This window comes from Micropterus dolomieu, linkage group LG09, assembly GCF_021292245.1.
Source record: "Micropterus dolomieu isolate WLL.071019.BEF.003 ecotype Adirondacks linkage group LG09, ASM2129224v1, whole genome shotgun sequence".
In the NCBI taxonomy this organism is placed as follows: domain Eukaryota; kingdom Metazoa; phylum Chordata; class Actinopteri; order Centrarchiformes; family Centrarchidae; genus Micropterus; species Micropterus dolomieu.
In genome coordinates this window covers 29,813,131-29,835,212 of record NC_060158.1, presented here as the reverse complement: position 1 = coordinate 29,835,212, position 22,082 = coordinate 29,813,131, and the positions used below count along the sequence as shown (strand labels likewise).

General features: G+C 41.6%; 2 protein-coding genes and 1 long non-coding RNA gene across 4 annotated transcripts in view; 2 read left to right on the top strand and 1 right to left on the bottom strand.

Annotated features, from left to right (window-relative positions):
- LOC123976309 (ankyrin repeat and MYND domain-containing protein 2-like) overlaps positions 1 to 22,082 on the top strand; it is an 817,726-nt gene that overhangs the window by 84,509 nt on the left and 711,135 nt on the right. The gene's annotated exons all lie outside the window — the stretch shown is intronic.
- Positions 1 to 22,082, bottom strand: part of gatad2b (GATA zinc finger domain containing 2B) — a 61,026-nt gene that overhangs the window by 28,790 nt on the left and 10,154 nt on the right. Inside the window, exon 2 of one of the 2 annotated variants that reach the window (XM_046058348.1) lies at positions 9,483 to 9,760. The exons of the other annotated variant lie outside the window; for it this stretch is intronic. The gene's annotated coding sequence lies outside the window, so the exon portion shown is untranslated. The remainder of the gene's footprint in view (positions 1 to 9,482; positions 9,761 to 22,082) is intronic. 2 annotated transcript variants of the gene reach the window in all.
- LOC123976323 lies at positions 6,127 to 7,531 on the top strand. The gene is made up of 3 exons (XR_006826325.1): positions 6,127 to 6,280; positions 6,754 to 6,891; positions 7,027 to 7,531. It is a non-coding gene; the product is annotated as an uncharacterized LOC123976323 (long non-coding RNA).

The window sequence follows — 22,082 nt, the reverse complement described above, 5'->3', positions numbered from 1 at the left end:
CCCCCCCCCCCCAAACACACACCATGTTCTTTATGCACAAAGCTGTCGATCAGACAGCTACTGCTAAAATGTCCTCCTCAGAATGAAACCTTTCGTCACACTACTCCTGTAAGTCCACAGCAGAGAGCCCCCTCCTGTCCTGGTCTGGCCCATGTGGCTCAACACCAGGTTAACACTGTTTGCCAAACAGTCACATTGTCAGCTAACTGGGTCTAATGGTAATAAGGCCATTTGCAACTGCACTGTGGAATCTGCTGTTCATTTCACGCATGATCTGCATCATGACAATTCATTTGGCTGATGCAACTCCACTCCTCCCAGTCCGCCTTCTGTCTCTCCACCACCTCCACCTTCTCCATTTCCTGGACGCTTTTTAACAGTTTGATTCGTCAGTGAACGTCAGGCTTATCGTTGAGGTGCAGGAGCCAGATGTGTCAGCCCTGACTTCCCATCTCTACCCAAAGACAAAAAAGGAAAAAATGTGCAACTACTGATCTGGTGCTGTGAATTACTAACCGCCTCCATTCATGCCATTAATCCTACAGTCAAAATGGTGGTGATGGGTGCAAAATGGCGGATGTGGCAAAAAACTGGCAGGGCCTTAAACCCAAATCAAAATTTTAAATCATACCTTTTCCAATTTTACACTGGATTTTCTTGTTATGTGATGTAAAGAAAAGTAGTTGTCACGGCACAGATAGTACTGGTAAAATGATTTTAGGTACAAAGCGGCTGTGTTGTTTAAGATGGCGGCGAGACAATGAAACATGCAGCTGCAGTAACAGATTAATGACTTAAAAGGTTTATCCGACGGTTTATAATACTGGCAGACAGGAGTTTACAACTCTGGATAGTTATCACACGAGGAAATATTTTATCTTGGAGGTTAACCGTAGAGATAAGTAATCCACCAGGAACGTGCTGTGGCATGTGTGACTGCTCAATGTAGCCCTTCACAAGACCTGCCCTCTTGACAATGGCAACCAATCCCAAAATAAACGCCAATTGTAAAGTACAGGCAGAAGGAGTAGGGTCTGTCGGTTGCTGTTTGAACCATACCATTCAAAGTTGGCCCCCTGCAGAGAGAGAGAGCAGCGGTGGTTGAGCCAGCTAGTGAGTAAACGAGGAGAGCGAGCGGGTTAACAAGAACAAAGCAGCTAATCAGAAAAAACTTTGTTTTCTGATTGTTTTACAGCGATGGTTACTTTCTAATAGCACAAACAAACATCCTGCAGGAAGGAGCCACACAGCAGAAACCTCACCTGTCCACAGAGGACAGAGGACACACACCCCTGACAGAGAGCAGAGGACACACACCCCTTACAGAGGATACACACCCCTGACAGAGAGCAGAGGACACACACCCCTTACAGAGGATACACACCCCTGACAGAGAGCAGAGGACACACACCCCTGACAGAGAGCAGAGGACACACACACCCGACAGAATGTCAAATGTTGAGTTGAATGTTATAAAGGAAGCTTCGATCTCCTCAGTAAAGCCCTGCAAAAGACACTGAATTCATCACACATCTGCTTTCGGAGGCTGAGTTATACTAATGATGTTAAATAAAGCAGATCCCTGTGGAAAACTGCTGGAGTGCCCCTTAAATGTGAGATGGTATCAGCAGCACTGATCCAAAGCATCATCTTTGTGTCTGCACTGAAACTCAGGTATCCAATCACCATCATCAGTTAATCTGATGATGATGATGATAATATTGATGATATTAATGATTTGATTAAACACAAATTTGTTTTGGAATAAGCAACATGTAAGCATGTTGTCATGGTAAAAACAACTAGATTTTAAGGTAGGAATTACAGCAGGACTCAGCTTAAAACCCTTATGTCATTATTTCCAGTTGCTATAGTGAACCAGGGGCTTTTGGAGGCCCCAGGGAATCCGGCACCCTGGGAATGTTTTGGTAATCCAGTCTCAGGAATTGGTGCCGAAATTCTGGTATCATCTTAACACTGATGTGAGACGTCTTCAAACAAAACCCAGTCCTACTGCCATACTGCATTTCAGTTTTGCTCAGTGTACTGGATACCTTAGAGTATTGAGTATGTAACTGTGAAACAACATAAAACCTCGGCTCATCTACAAATGAAGGGTGAAAAAAAAGACAGACCAGCCTTTCCAAAACCTAGGAGGCTGTCCGTTTCCCCTCAACATGCTGCTCTGCCTCACCTCAGGTGTTTCATGGTTCCAGTCCCACAGTGCGTCTGTTCAACAGCCAAGAGGAGATTTAAAGTTTTCCAGCAAAACATAAGATGCATGATGCTAGCAGTCCACATAACAGTCAGTATCATATAAAGTAGCATGAGGGCAGCCCTCAGCAGCTGTGTTTGCTGGCATTTAGGTCATGTTAACTGTGGCAGTGCTGAGCTTTGCGCTGTGTACGGTCAGGCTTGTGCTGAGGTCACACTGGGTGAACAGCAGGAAGCGCTGCACACATTACCATCACAGCCAACACACACAGCATCCAATGTCCACTGGAAACGCTTTCTGGTCTTCATCAGCCACATTTATTATATATAGTTTAGATGTTTTTGTCGACATGTTTTGTGTTTTACAGCAGCCAGCTCTTTGGCTGTATTTAATGTGACATTCTGTTGCCTCTAACTTTCACTGTCATCATTTTAAATTTCAGTAGAGCATTGTCATTAAATGATTTTATCTCAGCAGCTTGGTAGTGACTGCTGATCAACATAGCATTCATACTCGTTCAGTTGTCTGTCAACAGAAACAGAACAATATATATATATATAAAACTATATGGTGAATTTAGGTGCATAAAAACACAGAGGGTGATCACACTTCTCTCTCCAACATGATAAGAATACTGACTTTGGTTCAGTGTGTCTGTTTTGTAAAGTGCATACTTCATACTCCACCTGTTGCCTGCTGGGCCAGCTGTTCTGACTGGGTCGCAACTGGCAACAGTTTTTTGGTCTTGAAAGTAAAAGTTTTGTGACAAACAAAAAAAAACAAACAACAAAAAAATTCAGCACAGTAAAGGGACTGTACTGGTATAAGCGCCTTTCCTGGAAGAGCAGAGGACTGACTTGCCGACCTTTTGATTAGTGGCAACTCCACCTCCTGAGCCACATACACAGTAGAGCAGGGAAAAGAGCTTCACGTGGAACTCTCTGGTCGCAGACTTGGGGAATTTTACCCCAAAAGGAAGGAGAGTCCCCACAATGTCAGTAATACACGCTCTCACACACGAATGACAACGGACTGTCTCCGGGAGCCACAACGCAGTTGGATGCTTTGTACATCACGTCACTAATAGGGTGCATGTATAGGCAAGTGAGACAGTCAGAGGGTGTCTATGAACAGAAAGAGAGCGGACAGTGAAACTGAACCAGAATGTGGTCATTCCTGGATATAAGTGAACACACTTCTCTGGTTTTTCAGTGAAGTACAAACCGCGATGCTACTGCTGACAATCAGAGAATAACCTGTTGCAGCTGTCTTACATGAGTAGGTCCAATGTACGTAGGTGGAAACAGGTTGAGCAGGCCCACATCACACACCTGTCTCCTACACAAGAGGAATCAGAACGTTGACTGGGAGCATCGAGTGTAGTCCACAGTAGGGCTAGGCAATTAATCATTTCGGTTTTTTTCCCCAATTCCAACTTCCAAACTTATTAAAAACAAGATAATCGAGATAAAACAATTGTTGTGTCACATTCTGCTTCGCAATGACGGATTTGTTTTGTGTTATAAATCCAGTGCCCCCCTTTCCCCCTTACAGTGGTGACTCCCACCCAAACGCACTCTTACCCAGGCTGTGAGCTCGAGCCAAGATGACGGAAAGAGAGCCTTTGGTCAACAAGAAAGGTAAAACCAATTTGGCTGTTTGGAAACACTTTGGTTTCAAGTAGTCCGACGAGGACCATTACAGTGTTTCCCACACAGACTTTACTTGGGCAGGCCACCCAGGTATGTGAGCAGCCGCCATAGTATATTTGGCGACTCATTTTAGCACTTGCAGAGAAACTGAGAGACGTTATCTAATATTACTTTAGAAGACGCAGACACGGTGGATGCACGGTTACAAGCACTGACCAGGTAAAGCAACAGTGAACACACCTGTTGGTACTGACGTCATTCAGTACCACGTTGTTCTTTTTGGTTTCAATCTGCGACGTCATTTTTTTGGACCGTGAACTTAGTTTAAAATTGTATGAATTGAAGTATGAAGTATGAATGTGAATTATGTGTTAAGTGAGTGTGATTATGAGTGTGAACTTGCACTGAACACTGATCACGCCGCAGCATGGCTCTGTAGCTGATAGTGTGATGTTATACAGTGATACACGGACCTATAGCAAACAGACAGTGACATGTGAGACACTGCCAAAACATGCTTCATCTGCATCTACATCAAAATGCACAGTGACACGGACCAGATTTAAGGATCAGTTGTGTGTGAACATATTACAAAAAGGATGCACCAGTAATGTACATTCTTGGTTCAGTATATGGATCCAGATTTCCACCAAACCAAAAAATTCACCTCCTGAAAAGACTACATGGAAACCAACAGTTGTTTCAATTGTAGTAGCAAGTATCCACGGTACCAGTCATTCCCATTCTCACTCTAAGACATTAGGGAAAATAAAACAGGCAAATTGGTTTTACCTTTCTTGTTGACCAAAGATCCATTCAAAGAGTGAATATTCGCCATCTGCCCGTTACGTCCTTGCTAATGCCAACTCCAGTAACAAAGATGTGGATCATCACCATCAGAGGAAGAAGACCCAGTGGATAAACTTTCTTTTTGGAAGAATTGTCCCTACAACAACTGGAAAACTCTTATATGTGTGCACTAACCATTTTACAGTGGCCTGCTTTCTCAACGAGGACCAATAACGTAAGACTCTGCGGCTAATGTGGCTTGTGTCTGCTGTACACACACACTGGAGATTTGTTGTCAAGAGAAGGTGTGTGAACTTTAAGTCAGAGTTGGAGGATGGTTGCTTTTTGAGGAACTTCAGACTGCAACGCTAGCTCAGCTGGCTCTGTTGGTACCATAGACAGTATATAGGTTGGTGCGCTGACTGGTAGGCTACTTGTTCATGTAAAGGTCTATCTGCCACACACACGTTTTGCCCCATTTCAGAAATAATTCTAGCGTCCCTGACTCAGACTAGGGTTGCAATGGATCACAAAGCTGCGTGTTCGGATCATACTGAAGTTTTGAGTCACAGATCAGATCATTTTTCAGCAAAAAATATTAGGGTTAACTTCAGGCTTCGGCCCTGATGAGCCACCTCTTACTGACAGTTCCACCTGTATTTGTTTCACTGACGCTGCTGGACAGCAGAAATAAAGATGTGTCCTGTCCACAGTGCTCTGACTGTCTGGTAGAAACTCCTTGTTGCTAATCACACAACAGTCCTTCAGGAAAGTGCCAGAGGCAGCCAGTGCTAGAAAAGATGGAGAGATGTCCGGGAACAACAAACCCCTCCCTGTGCCGACAGGAGGCAGTGGCTCGGCTCTTTGGTCCAGCTGAATCACACACACACACACACACACACACACACACACACACACACACACAGTGACAGTCTGGCTGTAAAGGATGCTGATGACAGGGCTGCTGGGAATATGACCAAAATTTGCATATGGCCAGATCTTGACACTAATGAGGCCAATCAGAATGGAGCCCATAGCAACAGAGTTGTAATTGGTCGTGTGGGGCGGCTCAGGAGTTGATGGTTGTGGGATGCAGATTAGAGCCAATGGGAGAGAAGATGCTGGTGTTGTTTTGTCGTTGATTGAATTGATTCTACTTACAGAAGTCACAACATACAGGACGGCAGTGTGATAACTCCACACACCTCCACCTGCTGACTGTGATCCACAGCATGTAAGACACACACCTAGCGCTAAGACACAATGCTGCTCTTTATTAAACTAGACAACAGCTCATTGTGGGCGTTGCTATGACAACCAGTCGTCTATTTTTAAGCCGTGCCACTAATCAATTCCTGTTCTGCTGTCGCCTGAGGGGTGGGGTGTGCATGTGTATGTGAGGGTGGAGGGTACTGATGGGAGGGGATGGGGGCAGTGGTAGGGGGCAAAGGGGAGGAGGAGGAGGGGTGAGTGTGCAGTTGGAGACAAAGAGCAACGCAAAAGTAGTGAGAGAAGGAGACAGTGTCGAGGATTAATCTCATACCAACACACTCCACAGCAGTTCTCTATCCACATTCCTGCCTGAACGCGTCCACACCACCCAGACGGCTTCTGACATCATTAGGTACTGGTGATCATTTTAATAACTGGTTAATCACTTTGAACCATTCAGTTAGTATAAATTACAAACATTTCCTGGTTACAGCCTCTCCACTGTGAGGACTGGCTTTCATTACTTTGGACAGTATGGCATTGTTATTATAATATATTCTATCATTAGAATTAAACTAATCATTAGTTGCAGCTAAATATATCTTTAGGCGTTCCTAAAAAAAGCTTTCTTAGTGAACTCTGGGATTTGTCCACCTCAGCCTGCTAGTGTCCCAGCACTCCTCCTTAATGCCAGCTGGCTCTACAGCACCAACATCTAGCAGTGAAAATGAGTGTGCGTGTATGTGAAAAAATGAGTTGGGCACGCAGCTGAGTGACTCAGAGTTCAGACAGTGAGGTTGGTAAAATGCAGAGATTCACTAAGCTACGACTCCAACAAATCTGCCACCCCTCTCTCTCTCTTTCTCTCTCATTGGCAAAGAGCAGCAGCGTACATGTAGCAGCTTCTTCTTTTAGCCGCCACGGACCATCACTTTCACTGGGTAAAATGACTAAAACTTCTGAACCAGGACGCCAGTATTTGGATCAAGTCGCTTGTGAAGAACAAGGTGAAAAAGCCAGTAGGTAAAAGGTGTTGTTTATTCTACATATTTAATCAACATGTCATATCTTCTGCTACTCATACAATCGTCAGGTTGTAGTTACAGGTTGTCAACATTAATTAACCTGCCAGTAAAAAATGGTTTCTGCCTCTGCCAGATTTGATAAGGGATAAGAAAGGATTTGGATTTGAAATGAAATGCCACCAAACCCCAACCTTAGTGAGCGGCTTCACCTGGAGGACATAACAGGTTCAAGACTCAACAACCCCAACCTCCACCATGCAGGCAATTGGGACAATCTGTAGTGTTGCAGTAACTAAGCTATAATCACTAGCCAGCTCTCCACCCATTAACTGCCAGGTGACACCCATGTACAATATAACTATTAGGTGTTTATCTATACCTCTCACATTATATGATACATATCTCACATACCCCACAAAACCAGAACCAACTTGAATGCCATGAGGTTTACTAAGCACAGTCTGCCCACTAGTTGATTGTTTGGAATGGTAGGAAAGGCCACATAATGATGAAAATGGACAAACATCCTCCAGAAAAAGGACTCTAATGTTCACAGCAGCCTGCCACTTGGATGATGCAATATGAGCACAGAAGTGTAAAGAAAAAAAAAAAAAATAAAAAATAAACAGTGGAAGGGTTGCAACAGAGAAAAGATCAATCATTCATCATAAGCGGCTGGATTCATCCCCCGGTGATCATGAATATTTTCAACACATTTTATAACAAACCCAAAACTAGACAGGCTGACCTGAAGATGGTGCAAGAGGAAAGATCAGGGGGTCACCAAAAGTAAACTGAAGCTCTCCGTGTTACCTACTATTCCCACTATTACCTACCGAGTCTATTCACTCACTGCACATGATAACATGTTACGTAGTTTAGTCACCCAACCAACAGATCTTGTTCATTTCAAATCCATTCAGAACTCAAATGTTTGTTAAAAAAAAACAGCAGCAAGAGGAAAAGCACTGTAGACTGTATGTATGTCAATTACTATATCACTGTCTTCTTAACACTCATTAGCATTTATGAAAATATTGCATGGGATCACTGCATAACCTTTAGAACATCTTTAATGCACATTTGATATGGTGTTTTATTTCAGATAAAAGGTATTAGTTGTTATTTGAATGTTTATGCAAAACACAAAGTGCACAGTAGAAGTCATTTGTAAAATTTCACCCACATGGCGTTTACTGTGTAAACTCTAGGAAATGGACCTTCTCTTTCTTGATATTAATGTGGAAAAATTCTCTCTCTAAAAGTGTTAATTTCTCTGAGGAATACACCGTGAACGCCTTGTTATCACAGTGTTTACACATTTACAAGGGGGATATTCTGCTGTCGGACTTCCCCTGAAAGCAACTAATGCAACCCCAGCGAGTGCCGTGATAGTAATCAAGTGGACCCACCTTGTGCTGTGAATCTGTTGTTTGTACCCAAGCCATAACGTGACATGTAGAGTTGCAATATAAACATGTAATGTTAAAAACTGAGGAGTTATCTTGCTGTTTTTGGGACTGTGAGCTACACTTTCTCAGAGCAGCTGAAGTACACACCCTCCCATTTTCCCGGGATTCTCCCATATTTTACCATTCTATTTCGCAGTTATCCCATTTAAATACATGCACAGAAAACCTGCTCAGAGGAGCTAGCCTATTAAAGTCCATGAGTTAATAACATAGACTGTATATAAAAAGGTTGATAACTGAATTAAAATGAATTAATTTATCATTAAGGTGAAAAGACGCCTCAATCACATTTACCGAACATTGGCTTATTAATTAAATATATTTACTATTCACATGGCTTTTTTGTTCCCTGGGAAAGAAATCAATCTGTTTTTTGTCATTCAATTATTACATCTTTTTGGATAGGGGGTGGTAAGGGACCTGGATTATGGATAGAACTATTGATCTAGGTGATTGCATCATTGAATATTCACAAAGTTGGCTGTTGAATGTCATGAACACTTTTGAAAACACAATGTCAAAAGCACTAATGTAATATCTTACTGAAGATGGCTTCATTGTAAACGTTTTTCCAACTGACTGGCTGTTTTTAAAAAAAAGTGATGGCATCATCTATTGGCCTAACCCCACCGGCAACTGAGTTTATCACAATGTGGCAAATGTGTGCATAATTATTAAAAAATAATGCAGTTGAGGAAAAACCAAGTAGACTGATGTATAGTTTGATAAAGTGCAATCAATAGATGTTTATGGTTTAATAAAAACCACAAACAACCCCCAAAAAACATATGATCTGTTGACCAGGCTTGCGTGGTTTCACAGCATAACAGGGTATTTAGAAATCCTGGTATGGCTTTCAGTACAGTCCAAATTTCCACATGCCCCTCTCTCTATTAAACTGATACAGAGATGCTGTATTGAGACAATATAGTGTACACCCTCAACACAGGCGGGCGAGGCCGCGTGAACCTGCCTGACATCAGCTACAACGTATGATGATAATCCTTCACTTTTCCAGCAGCTGGTAAACAACGCACACAGGAGCTGTAGCTGCAGCCTTTATTCTGTGATAGACTGTAACCGACACTGTACATTTAGTGCTGAACTTCCTGCTCACCTGTTCCTCCGCTCTGCTGCATTCACCTGCTGCTCGCTCTCTCTCGCTCAGCCACACACTGACTATGCTCAGCAAAGCAGCGACTCGTCGGCGACTGTGAGTGGTGGGATAACGCTACAGGACTAGCGAACGAGGCTCTGCCCATGTTAGGGTTTTGGGTTTAATCCCGATGAGAAAGGTGAGCCAGGATGAAGCTGCATGACATCTTCTCTGTTCAGCCCACTGAACTGTTGGTATCTGCCGCAGCAACAAGTGCCATCAGGTCCTCCAGCAAGAATCTATGGAAGAATGCATTTAATCCAGCAAGACTTGTTGCAGCTCGGATTTTATTCTTTTTTAATTTTACACAAATATGTATGGTGATGAAAAGTCAGGAAGGTAAAGAAATACCACCCAGTCCTGCTGTGGATCATAAAGCAGTCAGGTGGACTACTGTGATCCTTTGTGTTAAAGTGAGCGTTCCCTTATGAGGCCAGTAACAGAAAAAAACACCAACTAAAATGGAAATGGTGTTATTGTGTTCCCTGAGGTAAAAGCAGAGAAACTGTTTACAGAAATTGTTACTAATTATTCTTATTGTTAAACAGCAGAGGTGTGCGTTTCTCGTTGCTGTGGCACTTCTTCTGCAAATTAGCCTCATGTTCCTTTAAAAAAGGCACAGACGTAATATTCTCTCTGTTTTTTTATTTTTGCCCAGGGAACACAGCACAGTCAAAACGCATTGAGCCAGTCTGAGCCGGTTTGTAACCTCAGGGTATGGAATTATCTCTTAATATGTAGCCGTTAGCGGTCAAGACGTCACACAGTAAGAGAGACAGAGAAGCAGGGTGGGAGGTGAGGGGGAGGAGCAGCCTCTGTGTTTTTAGAGCAGAAACAGAAAAATCTCTTCCTTTAAGAGCTGGCCCTCTGACAAGAAAAGACTGAGTGCAGAACTTCAGACCACAGGGTGGGGCAGACGCTGTTTCACCAGCCAAACGAGAGAAAAAAGCAGCGGGAACATGAGACATGAAGTCAGAGCAAGGCACTCGGAGGTAGCAGACATCTTAAAATGGGGCTCAGTGTGGCAGCCAGGAGGACTATCAATACACTGCACAGAAATATGCCACATAAAATTACAGGATCTCTCTCTCTCTCTCTCTCACACACACACACACACAATGACAAATGAAAATTGAACAATGATGAACAACGTGGGTAGAGTAACATTTACTCCATTACATCAGTAAATTGGACTGAAATTGTTTTAATGCAGCTCGCTTTTTACTCAAATACATTTTTAGAGAAAACATTTGCATACATTCATCATGCTATTATATTTAGCATGAATAATGCATAGTATTTTACATATACATGTACATATATCTGCTGTTATAAACGGACGATGCCAATTAAATGGTCTACTAATCCCAGGTCTACTCCCGCTCTGTTATCCTACCACAGCCATGCCCCCTCATGACTCTGTTCTTTGGCTCAATATGGCTGAAGCTACACCAGGAGATTCAGATGAGACAAAACATTTTTGGCCAAACTTTTTCCATTGTCAGAGTACGGCTTTCAAAGACGCTAGCGGCTAATATTAACAGAGCACAGTGCAGCAAGCTCCAGTTGTGAATGCTGGTTTAAGGTCAGCTCCTGGAGACCTCACTCAGAAGGGATAAAAAGGGTGACGGGTTTGCAAATCAAACCCTTGCGGGGGGAACAACATTTATCACACATTGCAAACAAATTTGGGAGGTATGGTGTCTCGTCCTGTGGGGTTATGTTTTTTTAATTAAAAATATTAAATTTCACATCCTTTTGGGCCATTATTATTACCATATATGTGTACAAAAAGTTGGAAAAGCTACAGGAGATTATAAACAAACAACACTCAAAAAGCTAAACTTGCTAAAGATGTCTACTGCGGATGAAATACAGCCACTAGATCTGGGAAACGTTAGTTAGTTTTGATGCTCTCCACAATGATTTACATTAATGGAACAGCAGCCGCTTTGGGCCTCACCTCCTTATAACAGCAGGAAACCCTGTATATGACCTCTTTTGCGTCTTAATTTACTGCATTTGACATTTATTTATAGAAATTAATATAAAGTAGACAACATGAGAACCACCTACCTTCTGTACAATTACCAAGAATTTCATTCGTACATTGAAATTTGGGTTGCACGATTTGGAGAAAATGTCATATTGCAACTATTGTGCACAATATTGCAATTACTATTACTGAGTCTACTTGCTTTATTATCAAGGAACATGCACAAAATACTGACATTTTGAAATACAGTTTGCCACCAGTCCAAAAATTCAGATTTTGCCACACTGCACACAGCAGAGGAATTAGTTTATTACTAATAAAAAGTATAATGTTCAGTTAATAGTATACTTATAGCGTTATTATATTAATATATAAATTACTATAGTTATTATAGTTTCATATAATATTATACTTTTTTACTAGTTTACTAATTTCTGTGGGTTGTTTTCATTCATTAAATCACTGTGCAAGAAAAACGTTCTACACTGGTCTCTAATTTGTTAATAATTACGAACTTGTCAATGATCATGTGTGGGCGTGGATAACGAGCAGACTGCAGTGCACACAGAGACGAACACAGCACACTTTTTTGTTTAATTAAATCGCAGCCTTTTTGCGGTTCTGAAATCACACAGAATGACATCGCGATTGCAATTGCGATTAGATTAACTTAATCGTGCAGCCCTAATTAAAATACAAAAGAAACCTCTCCTCATTAGCTTAAATGGGGTTAGCTTTCATCCCTAATTTGCTTTACTAACCTCAGCTCCTCCATGGTCACCATCGTCCTTTAACAACCAGTTTTCAGACTGCATAATGTTACTGAAATATAATGCAACTATCAGGAGGTGCAGTATGCGTACAGGACAGTTCAGTCTAAGCTTGTACCTGATGTTCTCAACCCTGGACCGCTAGGCAGTAATGACATGCTGCTAATTAACGTTACTGCCTATGAATGTAGTTAACGTTACACACATACTGTTAGCTTTCCTGCTCAGCTTCCACACCGGACTCTGAAGCCCAGGGCAGATGTTAGCTAGCGCTAAAGCCCTTCTCTTTCCATCTGCCCGACTGACAGCTTCCTGCTAATATTTAACTGTGCTCTGCTAGCTTTTGCCGTCACTTTCTGCCGGTCAATCTCACTCGCTCACACACACACACACACACACACACACACACGGCCCTATTCTTCAAAGGAGCTACGCTGCTCTAACAGCGCCTCTCACGTAGATGTCCTTTGAAGAATGAGCAGGAGGAGCTAGCCAACAGTGTGTTACTGTGCTCGCATTTATAATAATGATAGTTGTAGCTTAGTAGCTGCGCTCATTCATTCAGGCCCCCTCCTGATGACATGAGACAACATTTAATGGGGACATGACCGATATAATATTTTGACCACGGACGAAGTGTATACAGTACACCTGTACTTAACGGACAATTTGTGTTGTAACGTCACATCATTATGACCTAACGAGCCTAAATGAGTAATATGATATCAGACATGTTCTTCAAAAAAAATACTTACTCGACTCAAGCTATAACATGTTAGAATAATGCAATCTATAAATGTGCATCAAACTGTTGTGCCTTACACTGTTTAATGATGTGCTGTGTTCACTAGTTCGTTATTCAAGTATAGGCCTATTTTCAGAAAGATATTAGGGACTGGTCTGGCCAAGTGTGTAATCTTTACTGGAATTTTAATAGTTTAAAGGCCACTGTAACAGGTTGACATGCTTTATATTTACATTTTGAAATGACAGACAACATGATCCCTACATATTTGATTTGCTGATTTATTCCCAAATCGTAATACAATATAACATAGGATACAACTAGCATAACAATGTGATAATAACTTGGGATTTTGTGATCACACTGCCGTATATGCAGCAGATGATCTAATCAGGATATGATGGCTGACCATTTCATCACACACAGACCATAAATGCAGGTGTATGTTCAATTCTTTGAAATGTCAGAGTAGATCATTTTCTGCTCTAACTCAAGTAGTTATTTTGATGACCACTTCTGCTTGTACTTGACTATTCGTTATTACAGAGAAGAGTACTTTAACTTGAGTACGTTTTTTGGCTACTCTACCCCCCTCTGAAGAAACTGAAGGGTGTAAAGTGAAAGTTAACAACATATGGAATCTGACCAGACATTTGATGCTAACTTTTGGCATTTCACTTTAGTGGGGTAACAGATCCAGTGGATCCACGATCCGCTTGTCATCACAGAATAGATCATCAGATTGTGTCTTTGTTGCCGCATTAGTAATATCTGCTGCCTTCCCTTCATCTCACAGCTCTGCTGCCTGTCTGTTGCACAGCAGCCTTCAGTGTTGATAGGCTCTTACACTCTGATGTGTAACCAATCAGATGTTGTAGGCGGTAGACTATGTAGACTATAGACAGAGAGAGGCGGCTCATCAGTGCCAAAGTAGCACATTTAAAAATGATTTTAATCCTAACTTTTTTGTTTTTGCTGATCTGAAAAATATTATTATTATTATTAAATTATCTGATCCGTGACTCAAAACCCTGCCCCCTCGTGCGCCTCGAGGAAGCAACAGCCATAGTCTCATTGCCGTAGGCCGGCAGACACGCCTCTGAAGTGTACACTGAACTTATCAAGCGTGAAATGTGCAAAAGATGTGACAATGTGTGATCAAGGTGTCATAATTTATTATTTCAAAATACTGAATCTCTTAGCACGCTTCTTTATTTTGGAAAATCGGCAATGTTCAAATTCACCACATTGCCATGGAAATGCCGTTTGACAAATTCTATCAAGTTTCGCAATTTAGCATCGCAAAGGTCATTAGATTGCACTGCCAACATTTATAGTTGATCAGATTTATTCTCTAGGAGATTCATTAAAGTACATTTTTTGTAAATGGCAAAAAATGTCACATTCAATTCAAAATGGCTGACTTTCTATAGGTCTCCATGAGGCTTTTTCAAATGTTTAGAGACGTTACATCTGTCTCCAAAATTTTGTACTTCTAGGCAAAAAGTAAGGCAGGGGCTGCCTCGTTAAACTTTATAGGCCTCCTGGCCTGAGCCTAATTGTTGAAACACTTTGCGATTTCCGCCAGTCCTGACATGATTGCAAAATGCTGTGAGTTTTTAGGCATCCCAAGCCTGTGACAAATGCATTACCAAAGTAGAATAATAATCTTTTCTACTACAAACAATACACAGACAGAGAACGTGTCCCAGGGACAAAGAGGGAAGAAAAAAAAATTAAATAAATAAATAGATAGATGCAAAGTAGAATAATAATCTTTATAAAAACAATAGGTTCCTTGCACTCTCTGTGCCAGGGACTGCTGGGCCCTGGCAAATCAGGATATCATTTGTAAAGATCCCATAGAGTACCATATTTCATCAAGACCCTGATCCTGGCTGCACCCTTCAATGTACAGTGAGCATTAGGAGGATTGCATTCAGACAAATTGACTCGGGTGACCTTGTGCAGCACCTGGCTAAATGCAGCACAGCAATGCAGCAATGATCTGCACACTACTTGCTCACCGGCTGGATTAGTCACAGCTGCACTACCAGACTGCTGGGCCAGTTCTATAACTGACTTTGAGACGATCATTTCCACACATTTTACTACAGTTAGCAGATACCATTCCCTGCTTTTATACTTTGCACACATTCATTGAAATCACACTAATCAATTTACAGGTATCACCCAGAATAAAATACAGATTTCTCTTCTCAAACACAGTATAGCATACAGACTTCTGCAACTTTACTGTGACAAAGCAAGCCTTCAGATTCATTTTGAAATGTGTCTTGCGTCCAAAGATGTACACTGTTTCACATAGATAACAAAACACAACATTTAACCAAAACAAATACTCAGGGCTCCAGACTAGCTCTTTTTACTAGGAGCACGGTAGCCCCTAACGGAATATTTTAGGGGCACAGGCAGAAAATTTAAGGGTACGATCTAGGATTGGGCTGATAGATGATCCCATCGTCCATCCTGATGTTTCATTGTAAACAGCCCTAGCACACATCTTAAATCAACGTGCAAAACACTTTTTCCCCCCATTTTAACTGTATTACTTTTAAGTGCTTTGGTGATTAATACAGAAACTACAATATGCTGTTTTTATTTTAGTTCACAGTCCCATTTTAATTGAATGGTCCTTAACAAACGCACATAAGATACGATAAGATATACTTTATTAATCGGCCATAGGGGAAATTCAGGGTGTGGCGATGCCGTTTCATTTGTGTATCTGTCAGCATATTTTATGTTTTAAGCTGCTGTTGTGCTTCATAAAGGTGTTGTGTTTAAAGTGTGTGCTGTCAGTTGCCTCAGCAATCTTGGTTTTCCCCGCATTTTGTGGACTACATCTAGTGCAGTAGATAAAGTTCATTGTGTTGGTATTTTTGCTAAATCTAAGCCATGTAAACTCCCTCAGCAAGGGGCGGACTGGCTCAATAATTCAGGCCGGGAATTTGTCTCAATCCCAGACCACCCTCTTCACACAAACCACCGCTAATTTTGTAGACTAACCCTATTTACTGATACAACAGGAACCAAACTAGGGAAAGGTTTGGCCACTTTGTTCATCTGGGAAGAAAGTTACCCACATTACAAAATACAAATATTTGGAATGTTATTGTGATAACCATTCTATTGATAATTATCACAGTAAATGTAAATTCTTTATTTCTTTCAAGTTTAAAGCCTGATTTTTGCTCCTGAGTTAAAATTGAAGAAACAAGATGGTTAATTGTGGTGTTAAACTTTTCTTTATGGTCAGAACATGACTGCAACATTTGATGTCAGTGGATCACTTCACAAATCTTAGGGAGAAGTTTCAAAACAATTATGATAAATCTTTTTTTCAAAAAATATCACTTTTCCTCAAGAAAATATCTTAATTATTTAAAAATATCTTAATAGAAAAATTAAGAGCTAATTTGTTTGTGAGTCAAAGAATTAAATCAAACATTTATTGATGATATACTGAACATTTGTTATATTGTTATAGAGTAAAATTTGATTGCGATAATGATCATTGTTTTATTGCCCAGGCCTACTTAGAACAGCCACTATTTTGCTTCCTTATGCGAGGACACGGGGTCGAGATGTAGCTACATGCTCGCTCCCGAGGCTCTCTCCGACTACAACAAAACACTGCAGCTAACGACATGCAGTCCACTAACACTATAAAACAACAGGCTCCCAGCACAACGTAAGTCTAAAAACAACAGTAAATCTTTATGAGATAAGGCCTGTCACACCAAATGAGATTCAGTTCAGAAAAAAGTCACATCTGAAAGTCACAGAGAGAGTCACATTAACTCGCTGGCAAACTTCCTCATCCGGTGCAAAGTTGTATCGCTTTCCAAATTACTTCACCAGCTAACGTGATCCACATTACTATCCTGTGAACCACCGGTATAATGTCAAAGTGATTTAGCCTGAAAGAAAGGATGGTACGGTAAACAGCAAATTTGGAGCAGATTGTTTACTAGCCTATAGTAAGGCAGGGCAGCCAGCTAACATTACATTAGTTCGGACCTGCCGCTGTTTGCTCCGTAATGTTTAATATAGATTTATTGCCTTCCACAGATACTCAAGTACCCTGCTTCTCCACAGTCACAGTCACTGTAACTAACGTGACCCACATAATATACAATAGGGTACTGCAACAAAATGACGACAACAACACAGAGGAAGAGCCATCCACTAACGTTACAGTAAAGTTACTTACTGTGGTCTAACTGTTATAAAGTGTGGACAGAATCTCGTTATAATGATCAGTCCAGCTCACTAACCGTTTAGTTATCACCCAGTACATTTAGCTATGTTGACGTTGCTGAGCCTCCGGTGAAAGACACACAAATAGTAATGATAGTTACCGAAAAGCAGACAGGTGAGCTAACAACGATGTAGATAGGGCTGAAACGATTCATCGATTAATTAGACTACTAAAAAGCATCAACGCAAATTCTTTTCTTTAATCCATATAACTATATAGCACACTGTTTTGCATGGACATTTATTACTGCTGCACTTCGTGCTTACGCTGTGAACACGACATGATTATGATGGCGCTGTTTGCAAAGCGGAGGAAGAGACAGAAAATAGCGATGGACGAAGAAGAAAGTGTCTCAAGTATGGGATTATTTCAAGCTAAAGAAAACAGCAACTCTAGTGTTACCGTCTGTCCACTGTAAAACAAAACTTGCTGTGGCCTTTACGGTCACTAGATCTCAACCCATTTTCACAGCTGGAAGATTCTGGACCACCGTGTAAGACAATGCGCTCCAGCACCAGCTCAATAGGACCAAATGATATAAAACTCATCTTCAGATCTACTGTATGCAGTGATGTCTGTGACCATCTCTGGCACTGTGTCCTGTTGTTCTCTCTGGTTTATGTTTCTTTCTCTCGGCTTGTACTTGGCTCTATCTGGATCTCAATGAGATGACCTGATTAAATAAAGGTGGTGCATAGAAATGAGGGAGTATCTGTCGGAGGGATGGTGTTCATCCGGCTGGCACCTCTAACCTTGCGGGTGCTTGTGGAGCTTGTCGAAAATGTTTAAGCACATTTTGGATTCACCATCACCTTTGTAAAACAGCCAATTTTCAAGTTCTACACATGATTTATTGCCTCAAAACCTCTCAAAGTGTATTTAGTGATTAAATGGCGTACAAAACTTATAATAGAAAAAACGTTTTCTTGTTAGCCTCTCTCTTCGCTGCTTTCCGCTCTCACATGAATGCTTCTTCGTGAGTAATCTTACAGTCTAGCAGTCATGGCAGACAGTGGAAGCGATACTGCCCCCAGCACTTCCTGTAGTAAGAAGATTGCCATCTCTCCCTTAAACAGTATCTCTGTAACAACGCATTGACAATGAAATTTCACATCGACAATTTTTTATAGTCGACGTCGTCGATTACGTCGACTAATCGTTGCAGCCCTAGTAACAATCCAACTACATAGATGGTTGAAATGCAGCTATTTAATGTCCGTATAAATGTAGCTAGCGTAACATGGCATTATCACATATTACAGCATTATTACTGACCTCTATTGCTGCTATTTTCATTTCTTATGCTGATGTTATTAGTAGGGCTGCACAATTAATCTAATGGCAATCGTGATGTCGTCATGTGTGATTACATAACCGCAAAAAGGCTGCGATTTAAAAGTGAGTGTGACGCTCTCTTTTCTGTGTGCGCTGCAGTCTGCTCATTATCCATGCCCACACCAGGTGTGCCTCTCACATGTGCCTCTACAAACAAATGGGCCTACGTGCAATCAGAAAAATGATTAGGACAGACAGAAGAAAACTGGGAGAAGATAAGGGAGGTTTGGGTTTGGCTCACTGGCCATTTAACGTTAGCTGTATCAGTGCCTTTTGTTGTTCAACATGTTCAACTTTTCATAAAGCGACGTGTCTGTCAGTTTCACTTTTCGTTAACTGACCAATCAAAGCCTGGATGGGGCGGGACTTTAAAAAAGGTTAGACGTACTACAGCAAACTTTACTGTTTAATGTTGAACAATATGATTATTGACAAGTTAGTACTTGTCAATTAAGAAAGCAATGTAGAGCCTTTTTCTTGCACAAGGATTTAATAAATAAATAACCCCCCACAAAAATGAAACAGCTATAACTGGATTTAATATTCTACTAGTGGTAAAATAGTAGGCTATACTATTATATGAAATTATAATGAATATAGTAATTAATATAGGCTACTAGATTATTGTTATACTAACAGGATACTATTAACTGAACAATTTACTCTCTATACTCTATTCCTCCTCTAGATTGTGGATAGAGCCTCTGCAGTTCACTAATGTAGATTTAAGTGCAATTTATACTTCTGCGTTGAATCGCCAGCGTAGCCTCTGTGTAGCCCCTGCGTAGCCCCCTACCCTACGCCGTAGCCTGACGTACACCTCCTCAAAAATGTAACTACACGTCAAGGCAACATGGACCGTAAGCACTGTGACTGATCAGATGGGTAGCCTCGCAATGCCGCTGAGCCAACAGTAAGTGCCCCGTGCTTTGAAGTAACTTTTACAGCGGCTTTAACGCGGTGGATCAATAGATTTGGCCGTCACAACCCGAGCGAAATGACTCATTTCACTCAGGCATCAGAATGTGATCCATTGTGTACCAGCTGCACGTATACAATTTTACCCCCATTCACGTTAGTGGAGGGCTTAACCGGAAGTTAGTCTGCTCTGCCGCCAAAAATCAACACAGTGGACGCTGTAGCGCTACTGCCGATCAGCGTTTGGGAGTGTAATTGCAGAATGACAGACACCAACGCACAAGTATAAATGCATGGCTACGTGCGTACCTTATGCAGGAGTATAAATCAAGCATTAGCCGTTGCCAGTGAGCCAATATTTGCTCATTCTAGCTGCCTCCTCCGTAGACCAGTTATTGTTATAAATGTTGTTTAACTTTGTTCAAGTGGAGAAAAACATTTTTAAATGTCAGTATTTTGTGCATTTTCCTTTATAATCAAGCAAGTAGTCCCATTTATTCCATTATAATCGAATTGCAAATCGCAATATTGTCCACAATAATCTCAATATGACTTTTTCTCCAAATCGTGCAGCTCTAGGTATTAGTGTAGATTCAGATACTGGTTGAACTACGTACTTTACAATGCTCTAGCTACACCATGTTCACTCCACCTTAATAGATCTGCTCCTTTTCTGTCCCGTCTAGTGTAGTTATATGGCCGTGTCTTGTCGTCTAAGTTGATTTTTGTAATCTTGTATTGAATAACAAGGACTGTGAGAAACGGCCCTTTGTTCATTTGAGTACTCGATATGTGGATGAATGACAATAAACGAACTTTAACTAACAGCTAAAAAAACATACTGTTAGCTTTCCTGCACAGCTTCCAGACCGCAGTCTGAAGAGATGTTAGCTAGCACTAACCGCCTTCACTTTTCCAGCAGTTGGAAAACAACAGACAGAGTTTAAGTAACGGACACACTGTGACCTACACTGTACATTTACTGCCAGACAGAAACCTAGCACTCATCTTTTCCTCTGCTCACTTTCACCCTCACTTTCTGCAGCCTGTCACATAGATGATCCTGAGGAGGTGTTTTCTGTTGAGAAATGGACTCTTGTTGAACTTTAAAACTGAACTCAGTATTTTATGACCCGCTGCTGGAGACGTTCTGTTGACGCTGGCTAAAAAGGAGAGGCTGCTAGCTGTAGGTTTGGAAAGCTGCTGTTGAATTTTAAAGCACTAAAGAGTTCAATTGGTTACCTTAAAAACATAAAAAGTCAAAATACACACAGTGAGACAGTTCTGTTGATTGTTTGATGAAAACCATGTCTTTTTGAAGAAACAGCTGTGGTAGGCAACGTTGGAGAAACTAGCAAAAGACAGATAGATTTCGAAAAAAAACAACAACAAACAAACAAAAAAAAAAAAACACACCCCATCCCTCCAGGCCTGCCTCCAAAGACACTCTCCCATAACACGTGTTCCTGCCTGGTTCCTGCGCAGCGAGATCTCCAAATGCTACATATCTGGCCATAGCTACCACAGACACTGGATTTGTGTGTCAGAGCACTGAAATTTATTGATTGATGTTGGGATGTAAAGAAAATCTGAACCTATAGAGAACAATCGCCCCACTTTTTACAGCATTTTAGCCCCTTTTAGCTAGTTGTTTTTACTGACCACGCCTTCTGCTTCCTGCTGAAGGCAGACAAATTAGCAACTCGCTGGTGAGCATATGGAGCAGCTGAAGAGACTAAAGCGAAGCCATCATTAATGTTATTAGTACTAGTACGACAAGTCAACATGTCTGCTGTGAAAGCTTTGGAGGAAATACTGAACAAACAGTAATTCAAACACTGTATTGTATAGGTAAGGTGCATCTTTTATTGTGAAGCAACCACAGCTTCCTGTGGACTTAGTTAACACCATTACCCACAATGACCTACTCAGCGAGTAACAATTGGTTTACATAAAGATAAGTAGGAATGCACCGATCCCAAAGTGACATCGACCTGATACTGACTCAAATAGCTGGATCGGGTATCGTGACAAGGGGCCCAATATATGTGCGATACAGGTCAATGGATGATGCTGTCAACTTGGGACAGCATTACATCCTGCAACACCTCGACGCTCCAGGGACATGCAAGGCTCCTGTTCTTGGACTTCAGCTCGGCGTTCAACACCATCATCCCGGACATCCTCAGCACCAAACTCACCCAGCTCACTGTGCCAGCCTCCACCTGTCAGTGGATCACAGACTTCCTGACTGACAGGAGGAGACAGGTGAGGCTGGGAAACATCACATCCAGCTCCCGGACTATCAGCACTGGCGCCCCCCAGGGGTGTGTGCTCTCCCCACTGCTCTTCTCCCTCTACACCAACGACTGCACCTCAGGAGACCCATCTGTCAAACTCCTGAAGTTTGCTGACGACACAACGGTCATCGGCCTCATCCGGGACGGTGACGAGTCAGCCTACAGACGGGAGGTTGATCAGCTGGCTCTCTGGTGCGGTCAGAACAACCTGG